This window comes from Miniopterus schreibersii, assembly GCF_964146895.1.
Source record: "Miniopterus schreibersii genome assembly, chromosome: 5".
Lineage (NCBI taxonomy): Eukaryota > Metazoa > Chordata > Mammalia > Chiroptera > Miniopteridae > Miniopterus > Miniopterus schreibersii.
The window spans coordinates 28,452,951-28,466,414 of NC_138106.1; the positions used below are offsets into that span (position 1 = coordinate 28,452,951).

The window sequence follows — 13,464 nt, forward strand, 5'->3', positions numbered from 1 at the left end:
TTATTAACTAGCCTGAGGGATGCTAGCAATACTTTTAAATTAGTGAAATAAATAGTATTCAAGATAAGCATATTGGCTAGGAATATGGCATGGCACCACTGCCTTGCAGGAATGAAGTGTAAGAACCTAGGGTGTCCTGGACCCACGGTTCTGATTCCCATTAGGAGGATGACTGATCCCTGTTACAAGGGTATGGTTGCATTTGCCTTGAGTGGACCTTTTGTGAAAGGTGCTTGTTGCCATGTTTATAAGAAGAAAGAAAGGGGAAATTCATGGAACTGATAATATTGGATATTTAATTGTACATGATTGGGTTTATTTTCAGAAAAAAACCATCCTGATGGCAGTGTAGAGGATGCATGGAGGTGTTCAGGGGCTGGAGAGAGAGGGAAGAGAGTAAGACCAATTAGGAGGCTATGGTGGTTACATCACTGTGAAAGCCTGAGCTAAGGTTGTGGCAGTGTGAGTGGATGGAGAGGATAGACTTGAAAGATTTACAAGAGGAAAATAAATGGATTTAATGAATAATTGGATGTAAAGAGAGGGCATGTGACTAAGAGGGAGTCATAAGGACAACTGCCAGTCATAAGGATGCCATTTACTAAAATATAGAACCAAAGGTAAGGAAGAGGTTGGGGGCCCGTTGAGAATAAGCTGCTTTTGAATAAGATAAGTGTGAGATGCCTGTAGGACATTCGGGTGGAGTAGTCCAAAGAGTAGCTGTATGATTTGTGTGTGTGCGTGTATATGTGTGTGTGTGTAGTCTGGGGCTCAGGAGGGAGACCTGCCTGGGGATAAATATTTAGTGCATTCAACACACATCTATTAATCATTTTCTATGCTCCAAGCCAAGATTGGTGTGGGCCTTGCCCTCATTGTACTAATCACATTTGATACTATAATGGGCACATTTGAAGTCTTAAGAATGAGGCCACCTAGGGAGAGTATAGTTAAAAAATGCAGAAGCAGGACTCCATGAATGATTAACATTTATGATGCAGGAGGAAGAAAAGCATGAATGACATAAAAGATACTGCGTGAGTGAAAATGGGAAGGAAAACGAGAACGGAATGTCACCAAGAACATCAAGGGATAGAAAGGTCTCCAGGAGGGAATGGCGAATGGTATCAAACATTGCAGAGATCAAATCAACAAGGAATGGAAACCTCCATTTCACATGGTTCTTTGGAGGTGTGTGAAGGAGACAATGAGAAGTGATAGAGTGGAGATGAATCTTTAAAAAGCCTGGTCATAGAGGGACTCTAGAAGTTGTGGGGCAGGGGGTTTAGAGAGCTTCCTGCTTGATATGACACAGGGGAAGAACTCTCTAAGAGTGGCTTGCATAGAAAGGAAGCAGGGTACAATAATCCAAACAATGAAATGCCAAAATAGGAAAGGAGACAAAACTGGTTATTAATTTCAAACTTTGTTCATTATAAAGAAAACAAATATCCTGGTAGCTACATATTTTGGAAAGCAGCCTGAGAAGTGCTAGCTTCTCTAACATAAACCTGTCCCGTGAGCATCCAGCAGACAGTGTCCCATGCACTCTTGCTGAAGTGAGGGGAGAAGTGCCATGTCAGAGAGGCCCTTTCATGTCTGCCAGAGCTCTGACAGGCCACTTTACATGGGACGTGGTTCCAGGAATGATGTTCCATTACAAGTGAGTCAGCATTTCTGGGGCTGTCACAGTGTTACTGGAAATAAGTACTGTGTTATCTTTCGGAGCAATTACTTTCAAGACATATGATGGGAAAAATTTCAAAGCTCTGACCTCTCCAAATTTACTCTGTTTTTTCAGATTCTCTGTAGAGTTGTTCCTAGTTAAGAATTATTTTCATTAGAAAGTACACATGGAGTTTATTGGCAATTAAAAGCAGCCAAATGAAGCCCCAGGACCAAAAGTGAGACACTGCCTAGTAGTCTGGAGCTTACAGCATGGCTTTGAGTTCAGATGAGTTTGGGCATAAATCCCAACTTTGTAATTCATTAGGCGTGACCTAGGGCAAGTTACTTAGCCTTTCTGAGACTCAGTTTCCTCAGCTGTATAATCCAGGATAATAAAAACAACTTTTCAGAAAAATTGTAAAATAATACACATGAAGTGTTTTTGAAGAAGGAGTTTGTTTAATAACGAATATATATACTTGGTATATGAACTGGTTGACATCATTGATTAAATTTGTGCAACATTTGTTCAGCATCTATGTATGATTAGTCAAGTACTCTGTCACATACACTGCAAAAAGGTAAGGAATAGCTAGTATAAAAGATGGTAAGTGACTTTGTTTTCTATTTACACCAATATGTCAAGAAAAATGTAGTGAAATTGATGCAGGAGGGATTTAGATGAAAGTGCAGTAGAATACAATTTCAGACCACAGTGAAATGCCACCATGCCATTATAAAAGAGTCAATAAGAAACCTTAAAAGGAGATTTAAAAGAAAAAGGTAGTAATTGTTACTTTGAGATGATTTAAGTGCTAGAAAATGATGTCGTTACCATGGTTTCATGCTATCTTTATCATTTTATACTCTCAGAGAGGGCTGGGCCACTTCCACATTTTGAGGCACCCAGTACCTCTACAAATGGAGAAATGCTAAAATAGGGTTAAAATTGTGGAATATAAAAAAATATTTGTATATATACATATGGGTATATGTTTCCTCACCCAAGGATATGTTCTTATTGATTTTAGAGAGAGAGGAAGGGAGGGAGAGAGAGGGAGGGAGGGAGAGAGAAGGAGAGAGAGAGAGAAACATTGATCTGTTGTCTCCCCTACACACCCTGACAGGAAATTGAACCCACAAACTTTTGGTGTATGGGATGAGTTTCCAACAAACTGAGCCACCTGTCTAGGACCAATTAAATCTTTTAACAGAAAATTACGATGCAATATAAACAGGCTTTTCACAAGATAATCACATGACTTACAACAACTTATTTCAAAGTTCGCAGTAGGCACTATGAAGAACATCTTCCAGCCTTGCCCACGTACCCTTGGGAAGACATCACAGCCTACGTTAGACTGGACTACATTGGCCTGTGGTGTCTGAGGTGTGGGCCTCCCGTGCATGCAGACCACATGCACTTGGTGATGGACTCTGACAGGTTCCTCTGAAAGCTCATCCCTGGCATAACGAAGATGCTCAAGTACAGTTTGTTGAATTGATCAGTGAGCACTTTTGTACTGATTGTCACCTAGGAAGCTTGCTGAAGATCTTTCAAACTGGTGTGCGGCAGGATTGGGTAATAGCTTGAGATTCCATTCATTTTACTAAGGGACAGAACATATTGCCTTTGTTGGGCTTCTGCACTCTACACGGGTGACTTCCTTTTAACTAGAGAGTGCTTGGTGCTGAGCGAGGGGGGAAGTGGAAGATGGAGAGGGCTGTGGAAAAAGGCTCCATCAGCTTCAGTTTGCTTGTGCTGTTACTGTTCAGAGCACTGAAGGATTTTGGATTTTACAAAGAACAAACGACACAGTCTCAACCTTGTAGTACACAATGAGAAGTGAATTCCATCAGCATCAGCATCTGGGAAGTCCTAATTTTCCTAGAAATTAAGAGAAAACCATCTGTTTTTAAATGCAAGGCTTCTTTCTAATCTCTAATCCCTGTTCTTAATAATTCAAAGGTGGGCTAACTCCAGAGACACAGTTGCCATCTTTAGACTTCACGTATCTAGGACAGACTAGGCCAGCGGACCTTATGCAAGATGCTTGTTCTTGTTGCTAGACTTCCTTCTCTTCTCAATGTGCCTCGCTTCTGACAAAGAGAAACCAGGCAGAACATTGAAATCCTCCTTAAATTGATGCAGCTTAGCAGGCTCAGTGTTGAAGCCCTCTGAGTCCCGAGGGCCTGGTTTTTCCATTCTAGATGAGCTAATGCTTCTGTTCATTCTCCCCAACTGGGTAATTAATTCTTGCTGGTGTGCTGGAGAGAAGGGGAAGGCAGCTTGCTTCAGTTTTGAGTCTTTAAAAGACTCTAGTCTCCTTTATCCATGGGATCTTTCAGCATTCCTGGGCACCAGAGGTAGGGATAGAAGTAATAGCAATAATAATAGTAATGTTAATACTACTACTAATAAAACCATTATAATCTTGGATTTAAAAGCTGCCCACTTACAAAAATCTGTGGATTGTAAAAAGTATGGCTAACCTACCTATCAGCCTCCCTAAAAGTGAAAGAAGAAAGCAGGCTCACTTCACTGAGGAAATTTAATTTAGTGAATATTTATTGAACATTCAGTACATGTTTGATTCTATATTTGGTATTTTGGCTGGAAGAACATACAGATGATTGCAGGTCTTTGTTCTTAAGCACAAAATCTAGAAGTGGAAGCAAACTTTCTAAGGCCCTGTGCCCTGTTCTCTTGCTGCTCCTTTGGCCCCTCCCTTTTCTCCTTCCTTTATCCCTGCCTTCAACCACTGTTTAGTGAGGGCCTATTCTGTGTCAGGCCTAAGGCCAGGTGCTGGGGTAGTTGGTTTGCAACTTGGAGAATTTCCCAGGTGAAACTGACCCCCACACACAGAGGGCAGGGAGAGACCACTCCAGATTGGGTTGTTGAAGGTTTAATAAGCAAAGAAACTTACATATAAGCTTTGTCTTGGGCAACCAAAAGACAAATAGATCTCTGCACCAGCCCATCAAAATCTTAAAAGTTTTTATAGAAACCTTAACTGGGTTCAATTATATATTCAGCTCATATGGTCTCAACAATACATTACTTGCTCAAGACTGCATCCTTGAAAACTGCTCTGGCTCTGAACAGTGGGTGGAATGTATATGCCAAGGACGGGGGAGGAGATGAGCAGCCTTTGATTGCCCGGATCCAGCTCTCAGGTCAACTGGCAGTCACATCTGTTGATGATGTCCTCTAACAAGGGATCATAAAAAAGGAATTGGGCATGTCCTACAGAGACTTACAGACTCATAGAGGAGGAGCCTCTCACTTGGAGGTAGCAAGAGGTATTGATGCAAACAGTAGGTGTGTACATTTGTGGAGTCTGGAGCCTCAAAAACTGTGGCTTCCATACTCTTCCTCCCAGATAATTCCAGTAAGGAGACACAGAGGAGTAGGTCCTCAGAGCAGACCTTCCGAAGGTGCTTATAAGTCACCTGGATTTTTTAGCTTCTCTTTCTTTTGAATAATAACTGTTGTAGACTGATACTGCCATGGACTATAGAGCACATAGGGATATATGCAGAAGTGAGAGCAGCAGACTTTTCTACTTAATCTTTTTGAGGAAATTCTGAGATTGAAAGCTAAGGTAGCTAAAGGCTGAAGATGATTTAGTTTTCCAGAGATTAGGAAATGAAGCACTAGGATTTTAGATAGCCTGGTTTCTGAAGGCATTGCAAAGGATTAATGCCAGGGATTAGGCACCATAAAAGTCAGCACAGCTGATAAAGGTTATTTAGAGATTTGGGGCCTATAAGGGTCTAACTAAATCAATTGTGGGTGGGATAAAAGGTGCTTATATTTGAACAATGTGGCAGTGACTCACCACTGTCTACCAAATAAAGTTCAAATTCTTTTTGGGGGACAGTTTTTGTTTTCATTTTTTTCTAGCTTTATTGAGGTGTAATAGACAATTAAAAATAGTTTATATTTAAGGTATACAACTTGATGATGTGACAATCAAGTTAATTAACATATCCATGTTACATAGGGACCTCAAAGGCCTCTGGGCTCCAAAGGTTGTGCTTGAGGGTGACCCTTTGGAAGAGATACTTGCCCAGCCCAGCCTGGGGCGCACCAGCTGTGGAGGTGAGTCAGGTGTCGCCCATCTGCTTGGTGAGTTTCACCTCCTTACCCAGGAGGTGGTTCTCCAGGAGTCACAGAGATCAGGGTCTGTGTGGGTAGAACCCAGGGCCTGCAGATCCGAAAGGGCCTGGTTCAAGTTCCTCTCCAAGGCCATGGTGGCTTCCACGACATCCTGAGTTTTGCCCCACTCATCTTGGGACGGCTTCGGCATGTCCTGAAAAAGAAGGCAGCTACCACGCTGGGTTTGCATCGTTAAGAGACGCTCAGCGCCCTCGAGCTTCTTCTCTGCCAACTTGCGGAAGAAGTGGCCCTCGTTCTCCAGAGTTACATCGTCGCCGTCTAAATAGAAGCCCAGAGACAGGTAGGTGTAGGAGGCCTGCAGATGCAGGTTGGCCGGGAGGCTGACGGCAGCCTCCACCTGGCTGGACTAATTCTGGGAATTTGGGAGCTCACAGTGGTTCGGCAATAAGGAGTTAAGGTCAAAAAATGGTGTTGGCTGGTCTCGGAGGCTGAGGACGGCTGAGGTGGTTCTGAAGGTGGTGACTGGAAAAGAGGTTGAAGAGTTGTTGGAGGCTGGAAAAAGGGGCATCCCTGAGTCTGTTCCTTCCAAATTCTGGTGAAGCAAGAGACCGATTCAGGGACCACTGAGGGCATTGCCTGTCTCTTGTCTTTTTTATTGTAGTCATTCTACAAGTATGAGGCGATAGCTCATTGTAGTTTTGATATGCATTTCCTAATGATAAGTGATATTGATATTTACTCATACCTGTTGGTCATTTGTATGTATTCTTTGGAAAAACATTTATTAGGGTCTTTTGCCATATTTAAAAAAAAAATTAAATTATATTAACACATCATCTCTTCTTTATTTTCCCATCAATGGACATTTAGGTTGCTTTCATATCTTGGCTATTGTGAATAATGCTGAAATGAACATGGGAATGTAGATATTTCTTCAATATCCTGATTTCCTTTCATTAGAATATATATGTAAGAGTGGGATTACTGGATCATATGTTAGTTCTATTTTTAATTTTTTGAGGAACTTCCACACTGTTTTCCATAATGGCTGTACCAACTTACCCCCCCCAACAGTATATAAAGAGTTCCCTTTTCTCCACATGCTCACCAACTCTTGTATTTTATCTTTCTGATAATGGTCATTCTAAGAGATGTGAGGTGATATCTCATAATGGTTTTGATTTTCATTTCTTTGATAATTAGAGAAGTTGAGCATCTTTTCACATACCCATTGGCCATTTGTACATTTTCTTTTGAGAAATGTTTGTGGAGTTGCCTGGCATCCTCAATCTGAGATAGATTTCTAATCTAGACACAGGGGATGTGGAGAGAAGACATCAAACATGATTAATTTGTAGACTTGTGTTAAAGTGCGTGTCTTCTGGATCCACAACCAGGGCCAGAAGAGGAAGTGCTGGGCCTCAAAAACTGAGCTCCACGAGGAACAGCTCAGATCAAAGGGCTGTGTGCCTGTGAGCGGAGAGTCAGGTGCAGGAGGCAACTACTGCATGTGTATTATATTTGGCACATCATTAGGCTTTCTTGAGTCTATTTAATAAATGGAAGTTTATTAAAAGCCCAAGGATAAAGTGAGGGAATATATACTGATATGTCAAATTTAGCCATAATGTCTTCTTAATATCTTTGTGTGAATTAGAAAAGGTACCCCTGCTTTGAAATACTTTACTGACTCATCTGGAAATTTTCATTATGAATGGACATATCTATGATAAACAATATGAATGTTGACCCCTAGGGTAGTGCAATGCATATTCTACACACCCATATGTTGGGGTCCTACAGGGATAAGCCAAAGTGTATAAAAATATGGTGGTATGAAGGAAAAAATGAATGATCATGAGGGATAAACATTTAGTCAAATTAATAAAATATTCTTATTCAAAATCTATAAGATGTAACATTTATATAATCTTCATATTCTGAGTGGCATGGAAAAGTTAAAATTAAAATGTAATTAATCTTTAATGTACTAATCTGAAGATTATTATCAGTTTTAAATGAATCAAAGTGAATCACGGAGGGCAAATGTTTGGCCCAAGGCTATTGAGTGAGTGGCACAGGTAAGGTTGAAATGTACTTACTCCAGTTCTCTGTTGGAAGGGCTTATTTATTCTCATTTTTCACTAGCCATCCAGATGAGACTTAAAGCAAAGCTTTAAGATACAAATGGAAAGTGGCAAAGGCTGAATCTAAAAATAGATTTGAAGGTTTAGATAAATTCATAGAAGACAGACCCATAATGGTAACCAAGGGAGATAAGGATGCCTGAGAAGCATCCCTAACTATTGCACAGTAGCAGCATTAAGGATGGCTCTTGAGGGGGCCACTGACAGAGTTAGAAAACTAGGTCAGGGTGGGAGTATTCTGTTTCCTATCACTGTCAGTCACCCTAAAGTTCTTATTAATGGTCTCCTTCCCTTCTTCTTTCCCTGTTCCTCCATTCTTTCTTTTCATTATTGATTTTAAAATTTCATGCAGATACAGGCTATTGCTGCAAAGGAACAGAGCTTGGGCTGTGTTTCCAAATACATCAGAACCACAGAATGATCAACAGAAAGCTCTGTTCCTGTCTGTTTCTTGGAACATTTGTGATGATCCTTGATTCTACAGTTGGGGTCTCCTTATTGGGTTGTAGAAGTAGAAAGGGCAGGCCTACTGAAATCTCAGTTTCAATTTCAGCTCCCCAATTTTTTCTTCCTTCATTGATTGATTGCTTTATTGATTGAATCATTCATTCACTAGAAGTAGCACATAGTTTTTTGTGTGTAAAATATTTGAGTAGGGCCTATAAAAGCAAATAAATCATGTTTCCCAGTCTAAAAGAGTTATGTACTGACAATGACGATGGTGAAAGACTAATAAAAATAATAACACCACCACCACATATTGAAAGCTTACTTCATGTCAGACACTGAAATAATTACGTTACACACAGATATTACGATCCTACTCACAGTGATTCTGTGAGAGAGTTGTTATTACTTCCTTTGTGTAGATCTAGGAATTGGAGCCTGGAGAGGGGAGGTGACTTTCTCACTGCAAAGCTAGTAAGAGAGGGAGGGGATAAGACATACAAATGATAAAAAAGGGAGAAGGTAAAGAGGACCAAAGGAGGAGCACACTCTCAACTGAAAGTTTACAATAATAGGGATGAGCTCAGACGTCATTTAGACGGGTCTTGAAGGGTGAGCAGGGTTTGGGTAGGTTGAAATGAGCATTCCATGTGGAAATAATGTGTTGCAGGTGTTTGTTGTTTTGGCTGCCCAACCTCTGTTGTTTGTTCTTTTGGTACTAAAACTCTGATTTACTTTTGGAGAACTCTTTTCCATGTGGATAAAGTTTGAGAAATTGTCTCTCGAGGTGCTCCGATTTTCTCTAGCCAAAGCCAGGTCAGTTGAATGCTCTGGAACTGGAATCTAGGTAGAGAGGCAAAAACCAAACCGAAACAAGAAACTCAAAAATCTGGAGCTCATTTATTTACTCTGGCTGTGCCCTGAAGAGGTTGTCTGAAAGTTCGTGCTACTGAGCAACCCCCTTCCTCTACAACTCTGATTTCTGTGCCTTGCTCTTTAGAGTCTGTGAACTTCCAGCATATCCCCTGGTTCCTAAGGTAGCCAAAGTCAGTTTTTGTGGCTTGCAAAAAGTACTCAAAGTGGCAAGAATAAAGGGACATGTGGGGTACACTGCAGAGTGCCAAACCATCCAGATTGTCAGCGGTGCAGAATGCATGAAAGAGAGCAGTGAGGGATACATCCGAAAATATAATTTGAAGCTTGTTAGTATGAGGTTGAATCCAGGTTAAAGTGGTTGAACTTCATTTGGTGAAAAATGAAGAACTATCGAAGCATCTAAACTGGGGCAATCTTATCTCTCCCCTTCAATATCAATCTGGCAGCAATGTGATTATATAAATTGGAGAATGTGAATATTGGAGACAGGGTGAGTAGTTAGGAAGCTATTGCAATGGTCTGGGTAGGGGTCATAGAGGCCTTGGTCTCGGTGTAGACATGGTAATGAAAAGGTGTGCATGGATGAAAGAGCTTCTTGTTCTGGACGGGAGCCAAGGTGGGAGAGTGCTAATTTGTAACAGAGCTGGTGGGGAGCACATCCCATAGGTATATAGCTGATGAATTCTGATGCATTGCACTGTAAGCACCCCAGAGAAGGAGGTTGAGCTCATAAAGAGAAATGCAGTAATTCAGTCTGGAGAGCAAGTTAGATGAATTTGGACCAAATTAGTATCTCAAGTTGTTGATGCTGAAGCTTTGAATACTCCCCTGACAAAAAATTTTTGGTTGAGGCAGCAGGCAAGAGAAGTTCCCATTTGGAAGATTTGGTATTTCTTTGGTTTCTTCTCCTGAAAAAATTAAAATACAAGCCCTATTTTTTTTTTCTTAGTGGTTCATAAAAAGTTGCAAAAGGGAAAACGTTATTGAGCAATAAAGGGTGTGTTTATGTGTATTCATAAGAAGTGGGCTAGAGGCCAAGTCCCATAAACATGTTCACTTTTTACCTCGGGTATTGAACAATTACAAGAGTGCTTTAGGCTCTTATTTCACTCGGAGGATATACTGGAGGCAGCCTTTGCAGCCCTTCCAGGCTAATCAACTTGATAGACTGAATTGGGAGCCTGCATCTTTAAGTGTTGATAGTAAACAAAATTGTGATATTAGCAAAGATGGTCTTTGGAGCCCAATTCTCTCTATTTTCCTCCCTGTCTTAGAAAACCCCTGTGACTATATCCATCCCTTTTTGTTTCCAGGTAGTATCTTGGCTCCTAGCTTATCTCGCTTGGAAACATCTACTGCTGTCAAATTTGGGGACATCATTTTCAAGTGACATTTTGTGTTCAGGCACTGTAGCAAGCTGTTTTCCATTGTGAAAACTAGACCCTCATACCCACAGGTATAAGATTTCCCTACAGAAACCAGGGATGGTGCCCTATTCAACTGGCTGTGATATTACATTCCCAGTTCTTAAGGCCATTGGGGAGGCAGGAGGGACATTTTTGGGGGAGTAGGTTAGGGGACCTTACCCTTCCCCATGAAATCTCAACTGCTCATTTCCCGTAAGGGCAAGGCTACCTCTGCCTTCCACAATGGGTTATTAAGTGAAACACACAAGGGCCTGGGAGGCCAACGATTTTGCCTTACATTTGCTTGATTCCTTCTAAGTCTCTACCGCTTAGAAACTTGTCAAACAGGATTGAAGCCTCTCTTGAAGGTAGAAACTATCAGGAAGAAAATGTCTTGATATCAAACCTCCCTTCCTTTTGCATAAGTCTTTGATGCTTGAGTCTATTTGTTCCGTATAGCTTCTGTCACAAATTTCTATAAATGTGGTGGCTTAAAACAACACAGACTTCTTATCTTACAGTTCTGAGATCAGAACTGCACTAAATAAAAGCAGGGATTCAACAGGGTCGTGTTCCTTTCTGGAGGCTCCATGGAGAATGTCTCCTTGTCTTTTCCAGGTTCTAGAGGCTGCCTACATTGGTTGGCTTGTGGCCCCCTTCCCTCTTCACAGCCAGCAATGTCATCTTTCTCACATAGCATCACTGACACTAACCTTTTCTGCTTTCACTTTTAAGGACCTTTGTGGTTATATTAGGTCAACCCAGATAATGAAGGAAAAATCTCCCTGTTTTAAGATCAGCTGATTAGCAACCTTGATTCCATCAGCAACTTTAACCCACCCTTCCATGTAACACAATATATTCATGGATTCTGGAGATTAGGACTTGGACATCTTTAGGGGTACTATCATTCCACCTATCATATTGAGGAAAGATTAAAAAATCTGCCCCCTTCTCTTTTGTGTTCTGGTTCCTAGTAAAATTTTTAAAAATTCTTAAAATGTGTTCAAACTAGTTCACAGGCATCGGAAGTAGCACAACAAATTTTTTTCTCTCAAATGACTTCAGGGTGCAAGGCCCTGTGCTAGGAGCCATTAGAGGTACAAAAGAGAGCACATATTATATTACCTTTAAGGAAGTTTTACACACTCTTTGAGTAGATGAGACAGACATGCGCAGACAACACAGCAAGACAGGACCTGATAAATGTCATGGACTGGTTTAGCCAATTGGTGCCATGGGAGTTCAGAAGAGGGAGCATCGCTCTGATTCCCATTGACTGAATGTTTCCCTCCTGACTTACAGCCACTCCTACTAGTGGAGCATTTCAATAAGGCTTCTTGGGAACAAATTTTCTCTATTACTTTTTATTATGGCAGGTATCCTCCAGCACAGGGGAGGGGGGAAGAGGGAAAGAACAAGGTCCACGTATCTGTGCAAGCTGGCCCCAGGCAGCTGTAACTTACATGATCCTCCCTTTACACTGCACAATGCCAGAGAGATTCCTTCCCTTCCTTCCAAAGCAGCTGATTCCTTCAGACGGATGACCACAGTCATCAGCCATCTGAGAGCGCTGCTCAGTGGCACAGCAGACGTGGTAAACAAGGAGAGAGGACCACTTCCCAAGGGGAACTGCAGGAAAGAAGGAGAAACCCATAAGCATTTTCATATGTGACCACGGGAAAGCAGTAGCAGCAGCTATAAATAATTCCTATCACAAATGTTTTGGGAGCTCTTCAGCTGCCTTCATCTTTGAGCATCTTCTGGGACTTGACATGCTTGGTGAGGGGATATTTGAAGAGGGGATGGAGTGACTAGAAGTGTCTTTGGGGATAGCTCATATAGCCACTTTAAAAATGAGTCTTTGGGACTTGTTCCTGTGCCTTCTTTATTTGTAGAACAATATTCTTAGTAATACCAGATATGTACTAACATCACTGCTGTGCTATACTAATGTAAAGGGAGCAAGTACACTCCTTGTCCCCAGACCTGTCATCCTTGGCCAAGTCCCCGCAGCAACACCTTGTCCAGTGTAACAGGATGCAGGAATGCTTCTCTTCCTGATGCAGCAGCTCCTTCCTTGATCTCTCCAAAGTGGGAGCATGCAGACATTCCAACCCTCCTGATAAACACCAAATGGATGGACACACTTGGCTTTAGTTCAACATTAAAGATATTTCACAGTATGTCATTTGAATATATGAAAATAAAATAATTTCTGGAAAGGAATTCTTTTTCATCCAGAGTGCTTCTTCAGTTGGAGAGTTTTTTCTTTCCTAGTAAATACACCTGCCAAAGGTTGACAATTCATTCTTCAAGACCTGACCTCCGGCACTGCTGAGGGGAGTCAATATGACTAAAGCAAGCAGAAGAGGTAATCTCATGAGTGACTTCCTTCCTAATGAGTAGCAAAGGCTGAAGGGCTGCCCCCTGATGAATGCCTGCGGTCCAGAGGGAGAGCCTGGTTGTAGGTCTGTTGGAAAATGCAGTTAGCAGCAGGCCAGGTTACTCTTCCCTTGGCAGCCTTTGACTCTTTTTTGGTGTCCTCCTATGAAAGTGTCCTGCTGCTGCTTGAAGCCAAAAATCTATTTCCTTCATTATCTAGAGTGGTAGTAAGCTGGATGAAGGAAGTAAGGTGTGTTACCTAAACCATAACCACATAGGTGATGCTTTCCTTTCTATCTCTAGCAATGCTGCCCACTATAGGGCTGTCAGTCATTATTTTTTGTCATAAAAAAGCAGACCTATAATCATAGACCTGTTCAGAGGGAGAAACTTTAAAGGTCATGACATTTTA

General features: G+C 41.5%; 1 pseudogene across 1 annotated transcript; it reads right to left on the reverse strand.

Annotated features, from left to right (window-relative positions):
- Positions 1-5,667: 5,667 nt before the first annotated feature.
- LOC308557944 (ferritin light chain-like) lies at positions 5,668-12,779 on the reverse strand (annotated as a pseudogene). The gene is made up of 4 exons: positions 12,690-12,779; positions 12,150-12,299; positions 9,121-9,228; positions 5,668-6,197 (listed from the first exon to the last, which is right to left on the reverse strand). The product of its transcript is annotated as a ferritin light chain-like (transcript).
- Positions 12,780-13,464: the final 685 nt, after the last annotated feature.